Below are 27413 nucleotides of genomic sequence, written 5' to 3' on the forward strand. Positions count from 1 at the left end.
AGTCATCTTGTCACCTTGTATTGAAGCCTTTATTTTAGCATTTAGACTGAATTGATTGCATTTACACAGAAGGCGGGGGTGTGCTATGTTATTAGCTAACCAGCGAGCATGGTTAGCAGGGAGCGCAAAAGCACTGTCTAACATGTTCATAAAAAAATACCAGAGTACCACTAACCAAGAATGGAGACAGTTTAATTACAAATCACATTATTGAAGTTTAAAACAAAAACCCACTGCAAACACGGTGACGAGGTCATGCTGAATGTTTAAAAGAAGCTGAGATAACGCCTAGCGGGCAGCTAGCTAGCTAGCTAGCAGCCTCACTGGCTCTTATTTGTGAGGGAGATTTCTGTTGAGAATTATATTTAATTATTATTATTTACTTACTTTAAAACTATCTGTTTATTTTATTGTGTCTTCTTCTACCTTTTATTTTATATTACGGCATTTAATATTCTCCTTTACTTTATTATTTTTTTAATAGCAACTTAGGAATGGCAGAGCAAAACTTTTTCAGACTAAACTAAACTTCAATGCTTCGATTTGTCTTTTAACAATGTAAAAGTCTACACCATAGAACCATATACTGGAAAATTATATATAGGAACTGATCAGGGCTTTGGATAATCCTTCTGAGATGTTTAAAGAATCATTGGTTTCTGCGACAAATGCTGTAATCTTCTCCTACTGCACTTTTGTGCTGCAAATGAACAGAATCCTCAAAACACAATGCTGTTATGATCATAAAATCTGTAAATCTACAGTACTGTCCAATTAAATGTATCGTTTAAACAGCGTCAGTGTGTTGTGTTTGTGATAGGCTGTGTAATAGTGTAATAACTCCGTCCCCTGTAAGCTGGCCAGGGAGGCTGTGTGTAAATGAGACGGTTCTGCTACATTAGCTTCATAACACCATAATCCCTTCTCCATAAACCATTGCATGCGCTGCAACATTTCTGATTTATGGGGGGTAGAGAATCAATGGGAAAAAATTAATGCTCGCGAAACGTCCCAGGGACAATACTGAGCAGATTTTAATTGTGATTTCATTCAGGCGGCTGTTAGCGAGATGATGAATGGGAGCTAACCTTCCACTCTGCCGAGCACTGGAAAGAGTCTTTAATATGACAATTAAGTGTCTGTCTTTTAGATTTTATTGTATCTTCCTCTTTCTATCTTGTGAGTTACTCTGTCCTCCCTCCTGCTTTTCTTCTTTCTTCCCACCCACTCTCCTTTAGCCGCTTCCTATCTTTCTCCCTCTTGACATCGCTTCATCTGTACAGTGCAGCTTTTGCGCAGATTAAATTGAGACTCCAGTTTTCTCCATCTCAGAGCACTTACTTATGTTTTATGACACGCACTAAATCAATTTTATGTTGTTATTGATTTTTTTCCCACTCCTCCTATTACCCTCTTGCTTAAATCGACACAAACCATTTTGCCTTTTGCTCCCAGATTCTTCCCACTCTTGTTCTGTGGTGACCTTATGTGTACTAGCAAGACATCTGAGGGTGGAAAACTGTGTCCCTCTGTGGAAAGAAAGCAGTGCATTTATTGATACTGATATAAAACGAAAGCATATAACTAGAACTTTGCTTGCATTTAAGAATTTAAACACATAACCGCCCCCTTTTGTTCTCCAGTGTAGCATTACTGAAAAAAGTGGTAAAGCATGCAGCAGATTTTGTTGTATTACCCCACTACACTAACAGGATGGAGGCTTTTGTAGTTTTAGTGGATGGCAAATCAACTCAGTTGTTTTAATTGGTTTTTCAAGTAAAAGACAGCATGGTTTATAGGGATTTTTAATTTCACCTTCATCATTACGAGTGACAATGCCTCTGGCACAATGCAAGCAGTCTCTTCCAACTTTGTATTTATTCACAAGTGCCCCTGCAAACTGAGCCAAAAAGACTGAAGGCCAACTTTTTCAGTAATTGAGTGAAAATGTAACCAAATAGAAATTAACAAATAGAGTAAAAACAGAAGTGAATACAATCAGCAGGCAACAATAATAACAAAGAAAAATTGAAATGGAAAATAATGAAAAGTAAATTTAAAGAGGGATATGTTTTAGCAGCAGCAGCTCCATTTAGGCTTTATTTTTTCTGTTTTCTTATGTGGTGATTTAGAAGGACCAACTGGTGCTGGAGCAGGGGTTAAATGCAGGAGGAGCTAGCTTGGTCTCAATCAATTTGTCCCTGTCTTTTGGCAGGTGCCCAGGCTTTGCTGTGTCCCAGTCCACCAGTGTTGGCTCCATCAGGGCTCCCAGAAAAGGCCTAAGAAGCAGCATCAATGTGACCATTTAGAGTGCGATCTGTGCAGATGCAGTCGGAAGGTCAGGCCATTGTGTGGCCCCCCTCCCTAGCGCCTTTCACTTCACCCTCCAGAACGCCGTCCACATCAAAGTTGTTATTGAGACCCCTCAATCGGAAATCCTGGTTTGGCAGGGAAGCAAGGTCTTTAAGAAAAGAATGACGGCCTTGACATAACATGGGCAACTAAATCAACGCACCAGCAGCCAAAAAGAAAGATTAATACTCATAGGCCTCTTTACACCTGTGCTCAAATATCTCTCATATTTAGTCTAGGTTTGGTTTACACCTGATCTTTACAAGTTTTCAAAATGTAAAAAATAAAAATCAAATTTTCTCTTAAAAGACACGAGAATTCCAAAAAAAACATTGGGGAACATACTGTCCTATGTTCAGCTATAAATTCATTTATGGATTATTTTTATAATGAGTATGATGTGCAGATTTATTTTTTTAACACTCACAGTCTATTTAAGATCTTACCATGTGCCTCTTTTTATAAGTTGGTTGGTAATTTTATTACACATAGATTCCTAATATTGGTTTTGTTCTGAATAAAGTAGTTGACTAGAGAAAATGACATAAATAACATTTTGCTGCTATACTTTGCCATTATACTTGGTTGCTATGGTTTACATACAACATAATCTAGCTAACATGCAGGAAAGTTTGTATATTGTTAAAAACTTAAATCTGTGTAGCTCTGTAAAACTAATAGAGTTGTCTATCTTTAAGGGGGCAAATGTAGCTATTTTCTTATTAATACTAGCTAACATTAAATTAACGCTAACTACCTGCCAGCTGACATTAGTTCACCAAACCTTGACTGAACTCAGGGCTCATTTGACACTTAATGTAATGCTGTAATTAGTCGTGGAAACATAGCTTCATCATATCTTTCACTTTGCAACCTCAGATGAATAAATACTTTATGGGGACATATTTGTTGTAATCTACTTGTAAGTAGTTACATAACACCAGCTCTGATGCAAGCTGAACAGATTCATCAAGATGTTTTGATTTTGTTTTGTGTGATTACTGCAGATTTTTTTTTAATCAGTCTTTATTTTGAGATGTTTGAACACTCTTGGGGCAGCTGGGATAGGCTCCAGCGCCCCCCGCGACCCTGAAAAGGAGAAACGGAAGCGAATGGATGGATGGATGGATGGATGAACACTCTTGGGTCCCCCTGCTGGTTTGTGTGTATGTGTATGTGTGTGTGTGTGCATGTGTCTGTGTGTGTGTGTGTGTGTGTGTGTGTGTGTGTGTGTGTGTGTGTGTGTGTGTGTGTGTGTGTGTGTGGAGGGTAGGGGCAGATACCTAGTCCACTTGCTAGGCTGGCTCTGTGTTATCATGTCATGAGTTGGGAGTAAAGCCAACCTCTTTATAAAGATTCCTGTTATCACTGAAAAACAAACAAACAAAACAGTTCACTGAAGTTGCATTGCAAGATAATGTCACTAAGTAGGATAACATTTCAGTCTCTATTGACTTAAAAAAAAACCTCACGCATATTATGTTCTTATATAAACTTATGTATTCTTTATTGTCAGTTTAGTAATGTTTTTTGCCACTTAGTAAATGCTGACAAATATGTAAGAAGATTACATTTTCAACTGAACTCACAAGGAACTTTTACAAAATTGATGGCATCACTTTTTTCCTCCCCATAATTGAGCATTACATCATTTCAGAGCCTTAAAACGATGAAGAATGAGACAGAGGTGAGAAAATGGAGACGACTGACTGAGAAGAAGGCAACTGACAGAAAGTTCTTTCTTCTTTCTGACTCTTCTTCTGTTTCGGCTCATGTGCAAAATCGAATTATGATGTGGACTGACGTGCACCAGCTGTCCCCTCTCCTGGGTGCTGTCCGTCACCTCGCCGGTCACCGCTGACAGCACTATGATGGATTAGGAATTGTCATCCAGGACGCTTGTCACTTGTTTACAAGTTGGCCATCCCTCATCTCTCAACACAGGCCTTATAATCTGGCCAACACTTCTCCAACACCCCCACCTCACACACACACACACACACTTACACACACTGCCAGGCGCGGTATACAAGACAACACCATACATAACAACAGCTTTTTTTTCTCCTCTTCCCCCAAACCTTTCTCTCGCTCTCTCTCACTCCTGCATCTCTGGGCTGAACACAGTCAACACATTTAATGCATTAATATATGTGTTGTGTTCACCAATCTCCCAGGGACTGGGGCGATGTCTTCTCCTGTCAACCCCTACCCCCGAGAACTGACTGGGTTTTATACAAACATCCCACTGGGAGAGGGAGGGGAGGCTCAGATCTAACCTGCATTTTGTTTTTTGAACAATTGAGCCTTTAAAACCGTTAAAACCCAAATTTACGAACAATATGCTTTCTTTCTGTAAAACCTATTTTGCTGCTGTGACGATGAATACAAACCTGACTGTTCTGTAACCTCTTGCTTGTAGTGGTCGTGCGATCATGCACGCAAAACAGCTTTCGTAAAATATAGATCTTTTAAAACATGTATTATGACATTGTCATTTACTTCATAACCAGTAACTGACAGATTAATTTTAAAAAATATATATTTTACTGTGACGTGTGTCATTTTACAGCTTTTTCCTCCTCCAAGCTCTTTTTCTGAAACAAAGCTGAAAACTTGTTTCCACAATTTTGGAAAAAAAACAACCCCAAAACCTCTCATGTCAAATTCAAGACCATTTACCAGAAGCTTTCAGACTCAATGGTGTCAAGCCCGTGTCTCAGCAATGTCGAAGAAGGAAGCCCCGCAGAGCAGACTTTGATCTCTCTCCGCAGCATCTCTCAGCCTCCGGTCTGCTGTGAGAATGTGTGAGTTTATGCTCCCTCTGCAGGCATAGTCCAAACTGGATGACGAGCTAACCAGCCTGCCTCTCCGCTTTGGACTCGGCCCTGCCAGCTGTGATCTTGCAGAGAGGATGAGTGGATGCCATCTACCCGGCACTACTGAGGCCATCCCTGTGCTCCCAGTGTGGCCCTTGAGAGAGGCCATAATCTTTTCCTATCTGCCTAATGGTTCCCTCTGTGGATTCTGAAATGGCAGGCCTGGGAGTGGGGGCCGCATGCTGAATCCTACCATGAGCATATTGTCATTAAATTAAAAATTTCCTAACACTCCCTTGCTTGTGGCATAACCGCCGCCGTGAGAGCGATCATAATTGGCTCTGAAAACATGCGTAATTGCCTTCAGCTGGCGTTCTTTTACAGTTGACATTGTTGAGGCAGCAGCGGGGCGATTGGTGAAGTGAATATGCAGCTTGTTTCGCAATGGCACTCGTAATTGAAATATGGTACGTGAGAGCGGAAGATTACATTAAAGCTCCTAGATAATCACTTGACAAGGGAGTCGTTGGATCGACAATCTGCTGCGGTGTTTCGGGGGAACCGGCCAGAGCGAACAGGCCAAGGAAGGGAGGGAGAAGGGAGGCAGAGCGGGGCAAAGGGCGGAAAAAGAAGAAGAAGAAAAACGTCTCTTGGCTTGCTCGCTTATTCAGAGCAGTCCTGGATTGCCTGCCTGGCATTCCTGGGCTCTTTCTATCACCACATTTATCCCACTCCCTCTCTTATTCTTCCTGAGACACACAGCCCTCCGCTGCTTCGAGTATACCACTTCCCCTTTAAGAGCTAACAGATGGCTGCCCATTGCAGTTGCATTTTATCCTCATTTTAATTTATATTTTCATTGCCTTTTATTTTGTAGTGGCGAAATGATACCTTTAATCAACAGCGGGACACACGACTGCCAGCAATCAGCTGAAAACAGACTGAATAAACAGTTACTGTATTAATATTTTTTTACTTAACCAGTAAGTGTTTAATTGAAACACTCTATGATATAACTGAAATATTAATGATTTCTCTTAAAGATCCTTGTGCCCCCTTTTTTTTGTCTACAGTCCTTTCACTTCCTCAGCCTAATAGACAGCAGAAAGGGAAGTGTTATTTCACAAATATTTCAAAACCCCAGACTGCCAGTATGGGCACATTACTTGTAAACTGATGCACAAAAGAAAAGACACAAAGGGATGGTCACATTTGTCCTCCTTTTTTTCTGCAGACTATCTGTTCTTGCTGCTGAAGTAAAAACAAAAAAAAAAAGAGAAAAAAAATTGCAGGTGCCTCCTCTCTTTAATCTACTTCTCCTTTCACCATTATCTTATATTTGGGTATAAACACACAGACTGTGCAACCCGATAATATGCAATTAAAAACAAAGATCATTAAAAAGTTATTGGTGTCTGCCTAATTACTATAACTTTACCCCCCTTATAATGAGCGTGCATGGGTATTGATTCGAAGCAAATCTCCCTTTCCTCCTGGAAAAAAGCAGGTAGTTACTTTGTGTTAAATCATTAATATAGTAATGATTTTTCCAGAACACTCTCAATTAAGACCAGAGCAGAAAATGACCCAGGGGAGTTGAAGCTCACGCTCTTAAAAGTGTGATGTTCCAAATATATCGTTGCTTCTCTCACCGGAGAATATGGATAGAGGTGAGGGGTGTTTCTGAATAATTTAAAGCAGGAGCTTGTTGATTAGATTGTGCATAAATGTGTTTCTATGTTATGGGACTGTAACTTTAATGTAAAACCGTACGTGCTAATATGCTGCACCGAACAAGCATTTTGTGAATAGTCAGTGATGTAGTGGTACGGCTCAACCTCCAGGAGGGGACAGAGAAACCATCTGACAGGATGAGAAATTAATAAAACACAATAAAGAAAGAATTACAGTAGAAAAACAGGACTGCAAACTTTGACATCATCAAAAGTTCAAGTGTGCATGTGAATTTAAAAAAGATCATGACTAAACGAGGAAGTGGACCCTTTTTGATTGTTGCATTGTGGACACAGGTCAGCACTGCCCTGTGCACGCCAAGCAACAATGAAATGTATCCTGATACCTTTCCTATATCAAGCATTGTGCTACAGTAGCTCTTCTGTGGTGTAACACCACATTGCTCAGACTTGGTTTTGCATGTGCATCATTGAGCCTCTTGGATCCTGCTTTATTGGTTCTCCTTCCCTGGACCAGTTTGGGTAGGTAATAAGCACTGAACACTCAAGAAGGCCAGCTGTGGCGCTCAGTCATCTAACCATAAAAGTCCCTCAGATAGTTCCCCTAATATTCCCAGCCTGACCACATAAAAAGAGCGCAATGATGCTTTGACGTCACTGGGCTAACATACTCACAAAAAATCAAAAAGCTGGGAAAATAACAAATTTTGGACAAATGATGGCAAGTTACAGTACTACTAACTTTATCCTACTAAGGAAATTCATGGATAAGTGCATACATTTCTTTGCTGACATTACAGTAATTTATTCAGAGAATAAATGTCAACCTGATGAAGTGAGTGGGACCTGTTGTCCATAAACCATAAATGCAGAAAAAAGCTGGATAAATGAAAACTTTGGCCTGTTGATGTGAAATATGTGCGCTTTAAACTATTTCACAGTTGTGAATATGAAAGAACATCTGAGTCATGGTTTTTAGCTTAGCATATGTCATCTAGACTGTCTTTGTAATTCAAATCCTGCTTTCTCTGTGATCTCTGAACCCCTCCCCCCCCGAACCATCTGAGGGACTCCAATCCTTGATTCGTGCTCCAACAATTAGATCATTTGTTCGTCTATTATCTCAACACCTGCAAGAAAATCTGTCTCAATTTTCCCCTCTGCTTCTGATCTTGTCTCCCTCCCTTCGTTTTCTGTGTCCCCACTGAGATGCTGGTTCCACCCCAAGCTGCTTGTATCTCTGTCAGGAGGCTCTTGGACACTGCCATCCCAACATGCATTGTGTACATGCCAAGAGCCTGTGCCAGTTCAAGCCCTTATAGCGCCGAATACTTGTTGTGACCCTGCCTCTTCTATTCTTTGCACTCTTTTGAGGCCCCTGTGCCAAGCACACACAAGGCTCAAGTAGGGATATACAAAAAACATCGAACTCTCCTCCCTCCTTCACTCAGAGCCATAATATTCACTTAGCGAGGACCAGGACTGGCAGGAACAAAGAGACTTTTAGGTCTGGGCAATGATTTGTTATAGTCTCCATAACCACAGTTTACAGCAGCTTCCTTTTGAAATGCTTGACATTTTACTTCCTATTCCTTAGCTATAGTTGCTGGATACAGTGCGTCATCTTTGTTTGACTTTATCACACGTAAAGAGCCGTTTAATGTCATTGCCTAGGTAACCAGCAGGTTTTTGGCAACGATGCAGAAACGGCCAATTTGTCAGTGGAATGTGGAGAAGTGTCAATATAAATCTATTTAATCTCTCAGGGCTACAATCAGGACATGATTTTTCATATGCATATTCATTCATATGAATATTTTTTGTATTACTTTCTCACACTTTTTTTTTTTTTACAGCTGACCACAGATGGAAGTGATTGGTCTAACAGAAGGGGAGAAGAATAAAGAAGTGAGGGCAGAGAGCTTTTTTAATGGAGACCACAGTTCTTACAGCAGACATTCACAGCATACATATTTACAGTAGAGTGTAGGGGTGCTGATTAGACCTTTCAGAAAACAATTCTTACTTTCACTGTTAAACATCAACTGAACTTTAGTGAACTTTTAATGTGGACTGTGGTGAAATGTACTAACACAGTCAAAGAAAATCAGACAAGCAGTAACTTAATGCAGCTATGATTGACTGCTAGTCATTCTTTTGAGCTAATTCAGTAATATTACGTATGTTTCAGGTTTATATATCTATATATATATATATATATATATATATATATATATATATTTATTTTTTTTAATTTTTTTATATATATATATATATATACATATAGTTCATGTTTTGTTGACCTATCCATGCACCCCAACCTCCTCCCTTTGCAGACTTTGTTCCTGCTAAACAATGCTGACACTGCTCTTGTCAAATATATTACTGTTGATGAAGGATTTGAGTCATGCTTGTCTCATTTTTAGCATTGCGTGTTACTGTAATCAAATTGCATTTCTCTGTTACACGGTACTGTTACTCATAGTGTTACTATTAAATTCAATACTGACATATACTTGTGTTATACGGCACCATCATAGCTCAACTAACATGTCTTTATTTTTCTTTTTTCTTTTTTTGTCTTGTGCCCCTCGAGTAACATCAGCTGCCTTCAATTCATGTGTGGGGAGGAGAAAATGATGGAGTGGTATAGACCTTTTGAGATGTGGATATTTGGAATTAAATTTTATTTTCATTGCATGCAAGGACAAACAAAAGGACAATAAGTGCACCGTGCAAACACAAAACTAGCAGCAAAGAACCCAGAGCCATGTTAAAGCCGGTTGCTTCCTGACACCAGCCAAGGAGATAGAATCTGATCTTCAACAGGTAACAAAAACTGAGAAGAGAAGTCAGTGCAACCTCCAGTTCTACCTGTACCCGTTTCTTTCTGCGGCGATTGGTCTGTAGTGCTTGGCTGGTTTTCAATGTTGCTGTCAGCTTTGTGTTTATACTTAAACACTAAAAAAAAGATCCTGTGTCCTCATAAGGGTTAGGATTTGTGTCAGTGTGTGAAACTGTAGCCTAAAGTTTATATATAAGAGTGGCTCTCAGGCCATGTGACACAGTAACACAAAAGTAATGTAATGAATAGCGGTAGTGTGACGAATTTAATTCTCTAGGGAGTCTTTAAGTAACAGAGTGCATTAATTTTATGTTATACACATACACACTTTTGACAATAATGGTGAAGATTATATCTTGAAACAAGTTGTGACATAAGAAGCATAACTGTCAACATCTTCACACTTCTTGGGCTTTGGGATAAAGTCAGACAGATGTCTGTGACCTCTAATGTCTTTTATTGAAGATCCATGCCGTGACACCGTTCGAGCTCCCCTGCTGTACAAACTGAAGAACAGTGTGTCACAACGTGGCATTTATGTTCATGTGACATTATCAAAATGCTCATATGACAGCCCACCAATTATGAATCCTGACGAGAAGACACCGGAAAACATCTTGCACTCGCGCTCTTGCTGACATGACCTTTTTACCGAGATCGTGCGTTTTTCCCATCAACATCCCCCCGTGCAGCCCTCTGTTTCTCTCTGTTTCTTCTATTCAAAGCTTCATCCTCTTCATCCCAAGGTAAATCCCATTAGGTGGATGTTTTGTCGTGGAAGCGATTTTTTTTGTGCCACGCAGTTGTTATTTATTGGCTGCTGACATGCCTATGAATTCTGGGGCAAAGTGAAACTCATATTGTTATCAAAAGCATAAAATTCCTATCACTTTAGATGTCAGAGCAGAGACAAGAAAATGAAACAGGTACTCATAAAGGCAGTGGGTGTAATAAATCAGCCAGGAGGGCCAGAGAAAGGAGACGCTTGATTAAATAAGGGGAATTAGGTATTTTTGCAAAAGCGGGAAATAACATTGATCTACGCTCCTGTCAGCAAAGACGCTTGACACCATTGTGCATTGTCTATTCTTCCCGTGTGTTTATAGTTTATCAATCTCCCTCCGACAGAATGATATCAGTGAGAGAATATCCTGCATCCTTTGGCCGCCTTGTTCTCTGCTGCTGGAAAACTGGGGGCAGACTTATCCAGGTTCTGAGGTTGCCTTCTTTGATTTCCTCAGCAATTGAATCACCAATCATATCCTGTAGCTTTGTTTACCACGACATATGTGAAATGAACCAATAGGGCTACTGTTTTTCCTACAGCGCCATAGGCATCAAGAGGCAATTTAAGGTCAGTCAGGGGTGATACTCTTCTCTAGTTTATACCAGGGTGCAATCAAATTTCGTTGCATTTTATGGGAAATCACTTTGGGCAAATAATTCCTATTTTTCAAGGGAATGTTGGATATCTATTTAATGAGAAGCAGTCTTGTTATTGTAAGAAAATCCAATAAATCTTCGCACTTTGCCTAACACAACAAGCAATCTTTTTCTTGTGTAGCCTGTTGAAATAACACTATATATACTCTCTTCTTCCACTCAATCTTCCCCCGTGGAAGCAAGATGCAATGCAACAGATTGAGCGCGCTTTAAAAGTAAACACATAAAACACGGTTGAACTGATACTTTTAATTTTCCTTGTTGCAGTTTTCTTTGTACAAAGCATCAAAAATGACACTGAATATACGAGTTATGACTCATGGCCAGTTGCACATCCGTCTAAAAGCAAATTCTGCAAAGCCAAGTTTCTTACCCTAATTGCATGATTTCAGTAACGTCTCTCCCGCTTTGATTTGGAGGTGTCTGCATGGCTGATAGGATCCGTGAACTCTGGAGAGTGGGGTGACGACCTTCCACCTCATCCATCACTCGCTGATGGACATGGGAAGCCAGTCCCTGACAGGTTTGGAGGATAGGTGGGGGTGGAGGGTGAAAATGGGGTTAAGGATAGGGCCGGAGAAGGATCCGTGCTACCAAAGCATGGTGGCTGGAAGAACGAGGGCGGGGTTGAAGGGGGGAGCAAATGGAGAGAAGTGTGGCCAGGATTGAGGTCAGGGATGTATGATTGGGGTATAAGATGAGCCTGGTTAAATGTTTGCGTGGGGGGACAAAGATGGATTATCTGACTGTTTATGCATGTCTCATGTGAGGGAAAATAAACAAACGCAGCTCACATCACATTTGCCACTATTTTTTCTTTCTTTAGCTCTTTTGCAGCAAAGGGCATAAAACCACGTCAGTAGTTTTGGTTTAGTTCGCCATCCAGCATTTGTGAAGCAGGAACTCAGTCCGATACAAATGATGAATCTGGTAATCGGGAGCAGTGTCACTCTATTCTCCAAATCTTGCTGAGGTGTAATGAGTCTCTGAGGGGCCACTTGTTCCTTACATCCAGTGAAACAAGCACCAACGTCATCAATCTTCAAAGAGGCTAAAGTGAAGTCAACTTCTGTCTGAAGGTGCTCCCGCTGATTTCTTCACGTGAGCTCAGTGGAAAGCCCACGTTCCCATCACATGTGAGAGTGTGCATGCGTGGGAGAGTCGGGTGCGGTTGCACCCAAGAAAACCTCTGACCAAATCGCAGCCAAGAGTGAGCGACACCACAGCATGAAGCAGGGATGTGGTCCACACACATGCACACTCACAAATGTTAGCATGGAATGGGTTCAGTGACATTTGACTCTGGTCATTCAATTGCCTGTCAACACCATGTACTCCCATCATTTTGTGCATGACTGTGCGATCATATGTTTTCCTCTGTCTGACCTAAATGTAGTTATGTCTAGACACTTCTTTCTTTCTGCTGCTGCATTGCTAATATTGTGCACCTCATGTCAAAAGTTTGCTTTTTCAGGAAGTTAAACAAGACTCCTTCCTCTCTCCTCGCAGACAGCAACTTCATGGTTGGCATAGTGAAACCAGGAACAGGCAAGGGTGAGCTGCTCAGTTCACTCTCACTCATGAATCTGAGGTTTCAGTGTGTATTCTTTTTACGTTGGTTTTGATTTCCTTTTAACGCTGCTGTTTTTTTTAAATCTACCATTAAGCAAATAAGGAAGCTTCATGTCTTAAAGCGCAGATCAGATTAGATCTTATTCTCTAAATAAGGATAAAGTATTGTAAGACAACAGTATTGGAAAACAACAGGGATTGACATACATACTGCATATCATAATCTTCAGGGAGATTTAATCGGAGTAATTTCCTCTCATTGATCCTGTTGTTTCTGCCTTGTGCTTCATCAAAATATTTGCGCAGATGACAACATATGTCTCTATTCTGTTTTGGAGTGTCGCCATCAGCTCTGGATTGAATACAGTAAACACATACGCACAACTACACATGTTATCTGGTAAAACAACAAGCTGCCCTTGCTTGTCTTCTGCTGGTCGGGGCCTCAGTGGGATGGACAGTTTGTGAAAATGACAGGACATGCCAACAAATTGCATCACTTCTGCCTCTGTGGCCGAGGACAATGGGCCACCATATGCCGAAGTGGGGAAATGAATGGAGCTCATTTGTGCTGGCACCCTGAGCCCCAGCTCCCCTCGACCCTGCTGGGGCCTCCGTGGCACTGAGGCCGACACAGACAGACGAGCCCACCCTGTACCACACAGCTACGCTGCTGTCCAACAACACATCCCATACACCGAATCCAACAAATACAATTTGGATTTGTTGAAAAAAAGAAAATAGAAGCAGATGAATAAGGGGGAAAAGTAAAAACAGTTTGACATTTGGTGCTACTTCCCTAATTGTGGCTGAGAGGGCATTTTACATGATCACAAATAATATTTAACACTCTACCCTGAGAATGCAGTGTTACTGTAATCAGAGTTCCCAGAAGTTTGAATACTTTTCACAGAAAACTGAAGTAACAAATTATGCATTACATACATACATACATGCAATACATACTCTTCTTGTAAAATGATCTTTATACATTCATATTCAGTATAAATGGGTATTCAGGATGTGCTGGTCCCTGTCTGTAAAAGTAGCCCTGTTTGCCCGTTTGTGTTTTTCTGTGTCTTTATTTGTGTGTGTGTGTGTGTGTGTGTGTGTGTGTGTGTGTGTGTAGGCCTGGGATGATAGCAGATGATTAAGGAGTGGCTGCTCTGTTGACATGAGATACTAATGAGGATGAAATGAGAAGGTCAGGGCTCGTCTCCAGGAGGGGGGGACACCCTCCTCCCACCACCACCAGCCCCCCCCCCCGGCTTCCTCTGTCTTGGACGGACGGCTAATCCTCCTTTTTAATCGGCACAGGAAAGTACGCACACACACATATATAAAACACACACATGTACACACAGAGGCGCCTCTGATCAGGCCTCTGCATCTTCATAATGGAGGTAATTAGCTGCTCAACAAGGCTAGCTCAGCATTATGATTAGCACTTCTTTCTGAACCCACTCAAAATCTGACCAGGGTGGCCTCTGCTGTCAATCCACACGGAGCTACATTGGAACTGCAGCAAGCATCAAAAAGTTTATTAGCTTAGCCTCATGATATATCAATGTAAATATTACTCACACAGAGAAGCCAAATTCTGACAGGCTGAGGCTGTTCTTTATACCCAAACCCCAGTAAATAGATAGCATGCATTAATTATTAATATGTAAATATTTATTTTGTATCAATCGAAGTACATTTGGGGTGTTTTACTAACCTAAAAGCAGCAGCTATCAATCAATCAGCGACTCACAAAGCGATGAAAAAAGAAATATAATGAAAGGGAGCGCAGACGATGGCAGGAGTACGGCTGTCCAGCGATGCAGCAAAGTGACCTGTGTGAGTGTAGGGGAGCTCTTATTGAAAAAAAAAGGTGTAAGGGTCTCTATCAGCATGCTGAACTGTTGACCCTGACACGGGGAAGGAAGTGCTCGGCCAGCTGCTTGCTATTTTTCATCTCTCTGGATAGGCCTCAAAAGAAAGGTGATAGCGAAGGGGACGTGGGTGGGAGTGAGGTGGCATGAGAGCGGGAGAAAGAAAATGGGTGGGTCAGATCATAAAAAGAAGTTGGGCTTGTGAAGTGCAGCGAAGGGTTTGATGGAGGCCTCCTGAGCTATGATGCCTGTGCTTTTTAAAGAGCGTTGTGCTCAAATCGTTAATCAAAGGTTGATGCGTATCAGGGTGACCTCCTCCACACACACACACACAGCAAAGCCCCACCTTAGCCAGGTGTCATTTTTCAAACTCAGTGAGATAAAGATCCTCAGGTTGACACCCAGCTCAAGAGAACTGTTGATATGATTTAAGTCTGATTTATGTGTGTGTGTGTGTGTGTGTGTGTGTGTGTGTGTGTGTGTGTGTGTGTGTGTGTGTGTGTGTGTGTGTGTGTGTGTGTGTGTGTTTGCGTGATCATGTATGCGTTTCCATCAACAAAACATGAGGAGGAACCTTTGCCGCCCCTGTGTTTATCTTATATGATTGGACACATTAAACTCTGTTTATTACTACATATACTACTCCCTCCAGAGGGAGCTGTACAAAGTCTGATAAATTTCCTCACTTGTGTGAGCACTGGTTGGGGCTGCAAGTGTGAAAGGATCAGAAAATCTTGGAGGTGCATAGTTAGAACAAACTGAAAACTCTGTGGCCCATTTCTCATCTCTTAAGGCTGGCGGCTCAAGGTTATATGATATGCAGAACACATGAAGAACACCAAGTAACATGGGTTTGAACAAAAAAGTTAAGAAGTTGAAAAGGCTTAATAAAAACATTATTTCAATATTGATGGACATAGCTCTTTTACATTCTTGTGTGACGTTAGAAAACCCTTCATTACAACTTCATTACAACCCATTGTTCAACATCATGTTCGACACTTGATGTCGTCTTTCCCTTTCATTTGTCACCTGTGCGTATAATTATGCTTATGAGTTCTGATAGAATATATAAGAATATATAAGTGGTGGATCATATTTTTGTGCACTTTTCAAGTAAAAAAAAGTCCCAAATAAACTACATACCACTTAAAGCTGATTTCTTCTATTCCGAGGGATCACATTTCTCCTCCTGTAACAAAAAATACATAAATAAATGATAATAAGAATAAAATTACACAGCTGTAGAATTCATAGGGAGGGGTTTTGAATGTGTTTAACTGCAATCATTAAGCTTACAAAAAATTTACTCTTTTTTTAAAACTTTGACAAAAAAGTATTTTTTTTCCCTTTAACCTACTGCAGTTAGCGTGCAAGTAAAATACATCAAACTTCACAAACACGCTACGTACTGAGTTTCGCTTCTATCTAGTGTGATCGCTCCCGCTCGCTCTGTTTGATCAAGAGCAAGGGGAAGAGAGAAAGTGGTATAGAGAGTGAGAGAGAGAGAGGAAAAATGAGCCTGCCAGTGGTTAATTGAGCATACAGATTCCTAATGTGTCAGGCGGTGGCCTTGCAGATGAGGGATGGCACTTTTTTACGATGCATCTTCCTTTGTTTCCTCTTTAAGGCTAATGAAGTCAGCCTTCCAGTCGCCACCTGGGCCGGACGTTCAGACACTAGAGACAGTTTCACATCCCCATTCACAAAGTCTAGCGGCGAATCGTCATCTCCGACACCCTCTCCACCCCTACCCCCAACCCTCAGCCAGCCGGAAGGTAAATACACTCACATGCAGCAACACATAGAATGAAGGACTCAATTTTGGGCATGCTCATACACACTGCTCCAACTGTATATTAAAAAATGCATGCACATACGCACTAGTCAGGCTTATTAGTTGGACTTTTGTGATAAACTCACACTGTAGGCCAGCATTTGCAGCATATTCATTATCAAAGCTGCAGACCTGTTTATTTTTACTGTCTCAAAACAGCAAGCATCCATTATCCAAAGATTTTTTTTTGTCTCTCTTGCTTGTCTTTTTTTTTTTTTTCCTACATGCCTTTAGGTCACCCACTAATGAGCTTAACACTGAGGAAACGTGGAAGCGATTAGATGAGGCTTGGCTGTTTGAACAATGGGGTGATGATATTGTACCTTATGATTACAAGCATTTATATCAACAGAAACAGGGGAGGAGAAACAAGACAGGCGAGAAACTCTGTAGATTTCCATGTGCACACACGGCTGGGTGACTTTACATGGCTTTCAGTGTTTGCAAGCAACTAGTTATTGATGATCTCAGTTGTTGGCAGCCTCCGATTCCCTCCTTATCCTTGATCTGCTTTAGCAAGTTAGGCCTAAACCTCCCTTAGTGCCACTTTTTCTCTTTGCCGTGGCAACGCAGGCCAAGTAGCTCTGGTCACCCAAACATGTTCAAGGTGCTCCATGGCCATATGTTTGCTCACTGGGGAGCAAAGTGGGGAAGAGCTGGACTGTATGACCTTCACCCAGGTTGAGCAATGAATACTCTAGGCTCTGCTCACTTGGGTTCATGCCAGGTGAACACAGTAGTCGAGCATCCCAGACATGCAACTGGATCCCAGCAAGAATTTCACCGTACAAGAGGTGGAAAAACAAAAGGGTGTAACTGTTGGGAACTGTTAGGAGCAGAAGCTCAAAGTGGTGTTTACGGGGTGATGTACATTAAAAAAAGGCAAAATTGTTTTGTCTTTTTAAAGATGTTTGCATATAGTTAGTTCATGTATAAAGGGTTGGATTGTTAAGACTTTGCCAAATTCAGAGGACATCCTGTCCTGATATGTCACAACACCAATCTTAGCACGGAAACTGCAGACAAACTGGTCATAGTGCAGCATTTGCTTGGCATGGCCTCAGAATTTGGCATTTCAACAATCCTTTTGATTTCCTCTAAGTCCAACTCCAACTTCCATTTTTCAGGTTGTTTCATTATTTGATATCAATTCCCCGTTTAGAAATATTCAGCTCTGACAATTTCCAGAAACGCTGTGGCAGAAATGCCTCACACAGTAGCAGTAGTTCCCTGTTTTAGTTCTCTTGGGTGACAGGCAAAAGTGTTGTGGTTTTACAAGCACTGCGTCAAGATTATAAAAATAATCTGTGACTTTTTCTTTCAGTCGCGGCATTTTCACTATTACAATTATATGGCAGTTTTTAAATGACTGTATCTAGTTCAATTGATTTAATAACAAATGTCAGAACAATATATATATATATATATATATATATATATATATATATATATATATATATATATATAATTATATGTGTAACTGAGAAAGTGTTTATCACAGTTTGTCATCCTTCTATATATAACATGTTTATACATTTCATGTATGCTTAAAATCCACGGTAATTAAATGTCATTGTTCCCCAGTGGCCTTCCCTTACATCATTTCTACGCATTGCTTTGTTTTAACCTCTTTAACACGTACAACCTCTTGAATTATTCCATCTGCATGGGTGCAAAGTAAGCAACAGATTAAACCTGAGCTGATAACTCAAAATGTCGGCATAGTTGAGTCAACAAGGGACCTTTATGGGAAGGGAAAGGGCTGAAGGAAAATGCCATTACTCTCCAGATAATTTAAACATGTGTTGGCATTTATCTTGGTGGTCCATGTCCGAACACTAATGACAAACTCTTGTTATTAGTGGACTGAATCAAAGCCAAAGGCATGCCCACCCAAAACTTTAATCCCTTAATGTTCCCCACTCTCTAATTTGGTATTACAAAAAATTATGCTCAATTCATAGGTACAGCATTTCTTCAAAGTAAGTATAAATAGAGTGTAACAAAACACATATTTGACATGGTTTGGTGTTTATTTTTTCTTCTTCTTCTTTTTTTTTTACATCTCTCTTTCTGTCTTTCCATCATGGTCGTTCACCACCAAACTTTGTTTTCGTGGGAAGATTAAATATTTCTGCTTGAGAAAACCCTTTAAACTATGAAATGACTGCTGTCACTGACACACAGAACCCCCATCTGTACACACACACACACACATCACGCTCCCCTGATTTTGGATGGATAGATGGTTGGGAAGGGAGGGGGGGGCAGAAATATATAATCTCCTGAAAAGAATGAGGCCCTCTGGGATTTTGTCAAAGTGGCCCCTCTCTGCACCAGGATTGGAAGAGAGCGGGGAGGGAGTGCTGGTGGTGTTCTTGCTTGGGTGGGAGGTAGGGAGTGGGGGGCTAAAACATGGCCACTCCACACTGTAACCTGAGCCAGAAGGGGGCCAATCTGTCAAATAATTAGCTGTTGCCCGGCACAAAGGTTTTATTTGCAGGAATTTCATCGAGGCAGGATTGAATAATATGTCTGTGTATTGTGCGGGGTCATGGGAACATCATCTCTTACTGGTGGGCCATAAAAGACGGCTAAATGATAATGAGAAAAGGCTCTGGTAATTCAATTCCTCAAGCGTTGGTTTCCATCCTTTTTCCTCCCCCACCCCTCCTCTCTTCCTTTCTCGCTGTCTTTCTGTCCTTTTTTTCTCTGCCCGGCTAATTGCGGAACTTCATGTTGATGTTGAAGTGGCTTTATTCAGTGTGCATGAAAACACACACACAGTGTGCTTTAGCTGCAAAGAAAGAAGATGGTTTTAGATCATTTTTTTATTCACTCCACTCTTATTGATTTTTATGTAGTATAGAGTTCATGAAAGACTAACTAAATATACAGGATTTGCCTCTCCAAGATCTAAAGCTTTGTCATGCAGGCAGTGGAAAATAATAAATGAATGGGCATGCACATATACAAACATAACAGAAGCTATCAGAGAACAGATTTAAATGCATTTGATATTTTGCTGGTAAAATACAAATAAATAGATAATAAGTTGGATATGCTTCCCACTCCCAAACCCACTGGCTCAGTTGTCTTTTTGTACACTGACCTCTGACATCTGAGAGCAGCCGACCAGGAAGTGGATAGTGTTAAAAGGGATTGATTGGTTTGTGGTCTATAGATGATTGTTTATATCATTCCATACTGGAGGTTTGACCTTTGGCGACCCTTCTGTGGACCAATCCGCTGAGAGCCATGACCTGCATCCATTTGCAACGGCACTAATTAGCTTTGACGGGTCTGGGTTTGCGTCGGGGTTGTAAAATGAAGCCCTGCAGTGCCCTGATTGAAGAAAGACCCGGCTACTCCACTTTGGGCCCACCATTTCCTCCCGCCAAATGTCAAACACATTAAACTTAATGTACCAGCAAATCTTACTCAATTATTTGTATGTTGTTGAGGTGTGTGTGTGTGTGTTTACGCGCCCGTGTGGTGCCGCTAAATGGCGTTCATATGTCAGTGTATGTTCAGCTGTCTGAACACACTCAAGCATGCTGGTGTTTACATGTAAGCGGGGAGCGACAGAGTAGGAGACAGAGAGTTTGCTGTTTCACTGGCACGTCCATGTGGGATGAGGTTACACATCCTGCGACGCACTGCAGAGTGATGAGGAAACTTGCTTTTAAGTAAAATAATTGGTTTATTGCATCCTGTGATCTGGCTAATTGTAATGAAAGCAAGCTTACAATTTTCCAATTATAATTCTATGTCGATTCTGTTCCTCTCTAATAAAGAGGAGCACTGATGCAAAACAAAATGCCAGGACTCCATTTCCTGCTTGTGCCTTAGAGCTATTCAGAGATGAGGGATGTACACACCCTCCAAATATCAGCCCCGGTACCCCACATAAAGCATCCGACTGACGAATGAGAGCAATACTAGCGTGAGGAAAGTGTTTCCGTGTACAGCACACTTTCACAAATCAAATACAGACATTTTTGGGGGGGAAAAAAGAAAAGAAATCATTTAAATTTCAGTATAAAATAATACATTATACATGTAGCGCAAAATGATTGGATCATGTGACAATGTGCTACTTTGTTTTTTTTGTTACTAGTCACCTAACTGACACGAGTCACTCTTTGTGCCTCTGACAAATCATCGGATAAAAATCTCCTCCCCTCACAGTCGTCGCCCCTCTCTCCCTGCTCCTCCTCCACACGGACAAGCGCACTTGTGCCTCTCGGTATCAGTCACTCATATGTCTCTCCACCCGGCCTGTCAGTCTCCTACTAAATTCCCTGGATCACAGTACATCTGACAGTATTTCATCTCGGATTTGAGGATAAGTGAGAGGATTTCAGTTCAAGCTGGGAGCTTAGCATGAAAATGCCGCTCAGTGTGAAAAGCTAGGCGTTTACACGATGTGGGAGCCCTCCAGTACCCCCCCTGTTTTTTCCTCCTATACTATACCCTCTCTCTCTCTTTCCCTCGCTCTCTGTTGTTGATTTAGCTGTGAGTGGCTGCCTGACACAACACTGGGTAACTCCTCAAGGAGCTAAATACAGCTAACCCTGTTGCATAGTTATTCTATCGCTGGACTCCAAGGGGAAAAGAAAAAGGATGTATTTTAATTAAGCAAAACCCAGGGGCTTCAGTATTACTATGGCCACACTGGGGGAAGACAGTGAGATGAAAAAAAGAAAGAATAATGTGTCAGGAAATAAACTGTAAGGTTTAAAGGTGCAGAAATCCAGGGGGTGGGTGGCAGGAGGAATTCTTACATTATCAGCTTTGATTTGAGACGTTTTGAGTCTAAAACACTCGTTTTAGAAAATGGTTTATCCACAATAAAAAAAATATAAACCTGCAATTTTTGTGAGACAGTATATCTTCTCTTTCTTTTCCACACGTGAACATTCCGGCGCCGTTTTTTTGCACCAGATTAGCATTTGCGCTCTGAATTTTGTGAACTGTTCAAAACTCAAATATGAAGCGATTCAGCTAATTTCCTGCAAGAAAAAATCGACCAGACGACACGCGATTTAAAACACATTTTCAAAGATGATGTTGCCCGTCGTCTTGCGTATAATCTCATTTAAATATAATTACAGTAATTACACTAATGCCTTCAAATTTCTGTGAAACGATCTCGTTAGCATGGGAGGGCTGCTCATGAGCTGACTTGAGTGTTGTACTCCTGCGTGTGTGTGGGTGCCAGATTTTGCTGCAGCATACATGTCTAACAGACTCTAATAACAGATGAAAGGAGAGCGTGGACCCCCTCCACCTCAACACGCACAAACACACATATTCTGCAGCCTAGGTTAACCCTGGAAATAAAGAAATAAAGGCAATACATGGAGAACCTGAGGAGAATCTTGAATGTCAGTTGCTGGTAGGAAAGATGGATTGCCTGAATTCTCCACCAATCACCAAACAACACATTGGCTGCAGCATTGATTGATGAAGTATTTAAGTCGTCAATCTCACATCACCTGCTTTTCTTTTCTCTCGTTCAGCCAAACGGCTTCAGAAAAGCTATGCTGTGTCTGCATGAACCCTGACCAATGGAAAGCGTCAAGGGTTTCTTTGAATTAAAAAAAAAAAAAAAAAAAAACCAAAAAAGGACTGGTGGTGAGGCCAAAATTTGGACAAACTTAATAGTTCGCAAAGAGACTGGGCTGAGCTGTAACATTTGTTGCAACCTACGCACTCACACAGTCACAATATGGAGAGAGTACCACTCCCAGTATTGAAGCAGTCCTTTTCTACACTGCAGATCATGCAAGCTCCACTGCTCTCACAGTGCCGTGGAACAGGCTGCAGTGTATATAACTCAGTCCAATATTATTGATGACAAATCATGATTAACAATAACAATATTGATAAAAATGGTACATTAGCCCTCACCTCTGACCTTATTTGCGGACCTCTTTGTACTATATGATGTATTGAATTTCATAATCATGCTTGAGTACACTTTGCTTTTAAAAAAGGAGGTGTCACGATAATGTGTTGACAGTACATTGGAGAGCATATACAGAACCACTGTTTTCTTGGAGTTACCCTGAAGACGCCATTGATCTGCCAGTTAACCTATTCTCCTGCAGTAGTTCAGCAGCAAAACCTAGGAGGAAAGCATCCCCCCCCCTCGCCACCACCTCCACCACCACCACTCCACCTGGACCATTGTTTCCCTTCCCTAATATGATACCCCCTGAAGGTTCTCCACAGACCTCATTTCTAATCAATGCATGTGGTTGGTGGGATCATCCTGTCTCTGCAAATTAATGACTTCACTTTTTTCTGTGGTTTCATTCCATCGATTTGTTTTATTAGCCCATTGATCTCCAAGCACCTCCTCCCCACCTAACCCAGCCCCAACCCTCTGCTTCTTCTTTACTTATCAATATGAGAGCTGATTGCATCACTTCTGGAAAAAAAAAGTGCTTCCTTCATCATGATGATGACGGAAACAAATATGTAGATTTGTGTGAGGTTTTTTTTTGGTGACTGTACTTACTCTCTGTAAGTGCTTAATTGATTGACTTGTCCATAAAAGGTTCAATATATGTTATTTTCTCTCATGTTTTCTGTGAACATATGAGTCTCCAGGTTAAACTAATCTAGTTTCATTAGTTTAATACAACTGTCATGGTCTAAATCACTCAGACATTCATCTGGTCAGGGCTCGCTGGTCTTATTAACAGCCATATCTAACGCTCTCCTCTATAATTCCCTTTGAGATCTGAACAAAAGGATAGGAAGTGCTTTACTCTGACAAGTCAGACTTCACTTCACAGGAGGAATTACAGCTTTTCATTTTCTGTCACTGGAGCGTTTTAGTGAGGTGCCCCACTACCATAACGATGTTCTTTCTCTCTTGTTTTATGACTTGAGCCACGCACAAAGAGTTTATTCACAGTAATCACTTATGAAAACACAAATGCCCGTGTGTGTATGTAAGCGACAACCGCAAAAGTACACACACTATATATTCAAATACTGAGAGAAATATAGTCAGCGCCATTTGTGCCAGACACAAAAAATTACACCCTCAAGTCGAACAAAAACACACAAATTCCCAGAAGGGAAACAAAATTCAAATGTGTGGTCAGTCGAGTTAGCCCCGGTGTCCATTATTGCTTCTGTCGGAATCCATTAGGATAAACACAGTTTACATTCTCTGGACAACCGCAGTAGCATGTTGTCCTCTCACATGTGGCAGCCATATTATTTCTGTCCTTCCCAAGCCATCAGATAGTGGCACATACCATCTAGGAAATAAAACCTCAAGTAATGCTAAAGGCTGTAAAATTTTGGACACCATTAATCATCTCTTTTCCTCTCTCACTTGAAAAAAAAAACAAAAAAACCCCCAGAAAAACTCTCCGTATTTTATTTTGGCTCTGAAAATAAATCAATATCTAGAGAATGTCCGTGTTCAAAGATGAGAGAGCGACTATCAAGCACCCAGCTCTCTCGACCAAAGTGCATGTTTATCCAGCTTGTGGGAATTCCTGTTCCTCAGGATGGATCTGGAGTAGTCATGATTGGCGATGTTCCCGTCCCACCCTGGCTGGCTCTTTCATGAAAACCGTATCCAACACAGAAGACTGCTCACTTTTCCTCAGCTCACAGATATTACACTTTTAAACTGGCAGCAGGAGATATTGCTACTGTGTTTACACTACAAAAGAAAATGGATATGATCCCTGACAAACACATTCACATCTGCACATGCGGTTATTCAGAGTGAACATATGTGACACATCAGACTGTCGTAGCTTTGCATGCAAGTGAACCAGCAAGACTTAGAGTCAGCAAAAGTCTCTGCTGCTTTTGCCTTTTACTTTCTTCTACAGATCTATAATTCCACATCCTCAAGTAATTCTTTACCTTCACCCCTTCAAAAATCCTCTTTCAGTAAAGCTCATCAAAATTGCACTCTCTTTCCACACTACAGCAAGTCTACACTGTGACCTTCACAAAGCAATAACTGCCAGCATGATAGATACACTGTATACACAAAGCATTTACATATGTTTGTCTGAACACGCCTTTATAATGTTTATGTTATCTTTATAATAATTTTACCTCTACGCTAGGCCTGCGATTCGAGTCATAAAGAATCATCTAAGCAAACAGATAGGTAAGTTTAGATAGGGTTAGCTGCTACTACATCCCTGCATCTCCTGTCTTTACGTCTTTACATAAATCCTTTCAGGGCTTCTGGCAGCAGTTTCCTGCTCTTTCATCTGGCTCCCTTGTGGTAGGACTATTAGCCCGGCCTGTTTACCTGCAAGTGTTTGGAAGGCAGCTGGCTTTGGACGCTCAGTGCCTGCATAGGGCCAGGGGCTGCTGGGACCTGGGAACGCTGGCACCAAATACCAATGGGTAATTAGACCTTCATTCGAGAGCGAATGTGGCAAGCATTAGACACAAGGCTCTTTCCGGTTCAATTCATATCTCCATCCTGCCTTCCTTTCCCTTCTAACAACCATGCACCATCCTCTTTTTTTTTTCTTTTTCCGGTCTTACACAATCCATAATGGCAGGCTGGTATTTTAATGTATGTTAGAGCAGGAAAAAAAGATCAGCAAGAGGTCAGCAAGTGATCAGTATCAGGTAAGTATATAATTTTTATATAAATCTCTAAGACAATCATTTTGAAAAGAAAGGGACATGTGGGACAATGGGGAAATTAAAAGCAATAGTCTAACGTCACTTGAATTTTGAGTTTTAATTGCTTAAACACTACAAAATATTTGAATTACATGGAGAATCTATCATGAAAAATCTTAAGTGTCTGTGCGCTTCTTAGGTCCTTTCTGGGAATGAGATCTTTATGCTTAAAAATGAAACCAGGGCAGACATGTGTAATAATAAAAGCAGAAGTGTAGCTGAAGTACCAACCTTCTCAAAAAAACATTCTCAATAAAAGAATAAATAAGTAAATAAGCACAAAACCAGACAACAAATTTTAAAAAAGGGTAGATACATACATATAGTACATCATACAATTTCTTTCATTTCAAGAACACTTTTAATTCATGCTGTCAGCTTAATCCATTTTTATGTGGGTCTTTTTTGTGGCATTTAGCAGTTTCCTTCACTTGTGAGAAACATGACAGTGGTTGTTTCTCATGTGAGAGGAAAACTATTGAGAGGCCCCTTCTAGTTTTGCGGTGAAAGGTGACATAACCCATAATTCCACTAAAACCACAATGTTCTTTTATCAGATGTTCCTCTCTGATACTGTGAGGGTGGTTCACATGATGCTAACCAAAGGACTGAACTTCAGAAAATGCACAAAGGTACTTATGTTCAAGTCATTATGTGGGGCATTAGAAAATAGGCAACCTAGCAGGTAAAGTATAATATAGATGAAATCATAAAATTTTAAGCAAGTTATTCAACAAAGTTTGTTCGCTCTACTTCTCAATCTTTAAGTGGTTGGCCAGTGTAGCTAATACAGTTTGTGAGTGTGAATTATTAACTTACTGTGTAAAGGCAGCAGTTAATTTGTTATATTAGATTTATCTGGGGTTTTTTTGCAAATGGTTTAACAGAATAAAAGATAATGCTGAAGTTCAAAAGCACACACTGGTGCCTGCTAACAATGGCTAGCTACTGACACAGCTAGCAGTCAAAGGTAACTTGTTTAGCTCCCTCTAAACAGAAATATTTTATATTACACTATTTTTTACAAAAGGAGTGACTGTAAGTGTGTCAGTGTCATTTTTAAATCATTGTGTTATCTGTTATCTTACAGTAAAACTGATTTAATCTATTTAGTCTCATAAATGCTAACAATGTGCTAGCACTTTTATACTGAATATCCATTTACGTATATACGAAAGGACAGCCTCCCTCAATGGCATCCATTATCAAAAGATAACAACAAAAAATGTGAGAAGCCTTGTTATAACAGGGCAGTAGCTTACATCAGTGTAAAAGAAGCAGCTGGTTATCAGACAAGGTAGAGACAAGCAGGGGCTTGACCCAAGATGCAACATCCCAGACAAAACATGCTGTGCAGGCTCCTCACAAGGTTAAGCTACTTTATACCGTGAAACTACAAATTTAAAGTGTTATCATCTACTTTTATTTAAAAATCCCCCCAAAAAGATTACCTAGGCTACGTTTGTGCTTACATCTGACTTATGCGGTGTCACTGGATATATTGCTGTGTCACTACAATTGCATTATAATGCTGCTGCTTCTGCTGTTGGCACCTTGTTGCAATAGAATCACACTTTGAATTAGGTTGTGTGTCATCACTGACAGCAGCTCATTGGAAAAGAAGGATGGAAATGCCCTGCATTTACTCACCCTTATAAATGCTGCTGCCCACACGCATCAATAAAACCTTATTCAGTATTTTTTTTCCTGTTTCATCAGAAATAATATTATTGCAAATTTTATTGAAATTTTGTAATATAGTTTTGAGACACCCACCCCTAATTACAACAAAACAAGCTCCATTCACTTATATCTCATGAGCGCCCCCTAGAAAACTGGAAGTTATAGAACTTGGAGTTAAATATCTCTGGTGTCACAAAGCCTGCGACTTGTAATTTATCGGGTGGTGACAACTCCAAACCAAGGAAACAATAATATAAAATAAAATGAGACATAAAATTAAAATTGAATTTAAAAAAGATGAATTGAAATATTATAATAACACATATCCAATAAAATAAAATCTTTTTTTTTATATTTAATTCATTTAATTAATACTGTTGCAGCTCCACGCAGTGTGACACATACACATGTATATATCAGCTATCTAAATTCTGCTGATTAGAAACTGATTCCCCGAGTCCTTGTGTTACAGGTAAAGGGCTGTGAATAGCTGACAGGCTACTCTCTGCTCTACATGAATTGAATCTGAAGGCTGGGGAGGATGCAGCTTTTAGCGGTCAGGGAAAAACACTGGGTCCAAATTAGCATAAACAGGAGCAC

The 27413-nt window shown here is 40.6% G+C and overlaps 1 long non-coding RNA gene across 3 annotated transcripts in view; it reads right to left on the reverse strand.

Annotated features, from left to right (window-relative positions):
- Positions 1 to 219: 219 nt before the first annotated feature.
- Positions 220 to 27413, reverse strand: part of LOC120722177 — a 60275-nt gene continuing 33081 nt past the window's right edge. For 2 of the 3 annotated variants that reach the window (XR_005693367.1, XR_005693369.1), the window contains one exon: positions 9161 to 15794. This is a non-coding gene — a long non-coding RNA (uncharacterized LOC120722177). Of the gene's footprint in view, positions 1530 to 9160; positions 15795 to 27413 lie in introns of those variants that run through there. The other variant, XR_005693368.1, reaches the window with a different exon arrangement.

The sequence above is a fragment of the Simochromis diagramma genome, unplaced genomic scaffold (assembly GCF_900408965.1).
Source record: "Simochromis diagramma unplaced genomic scaffold, fSimDia1.1 OVJJ01000618.1, whole genome shotgun sequence".
Taxonomy (NCBI): Eukaryota; Metazoa; Chordata; class Actinopteri; order Cichliformes; family Cichlidae; genus Simochromis; species Simochromis diagramma.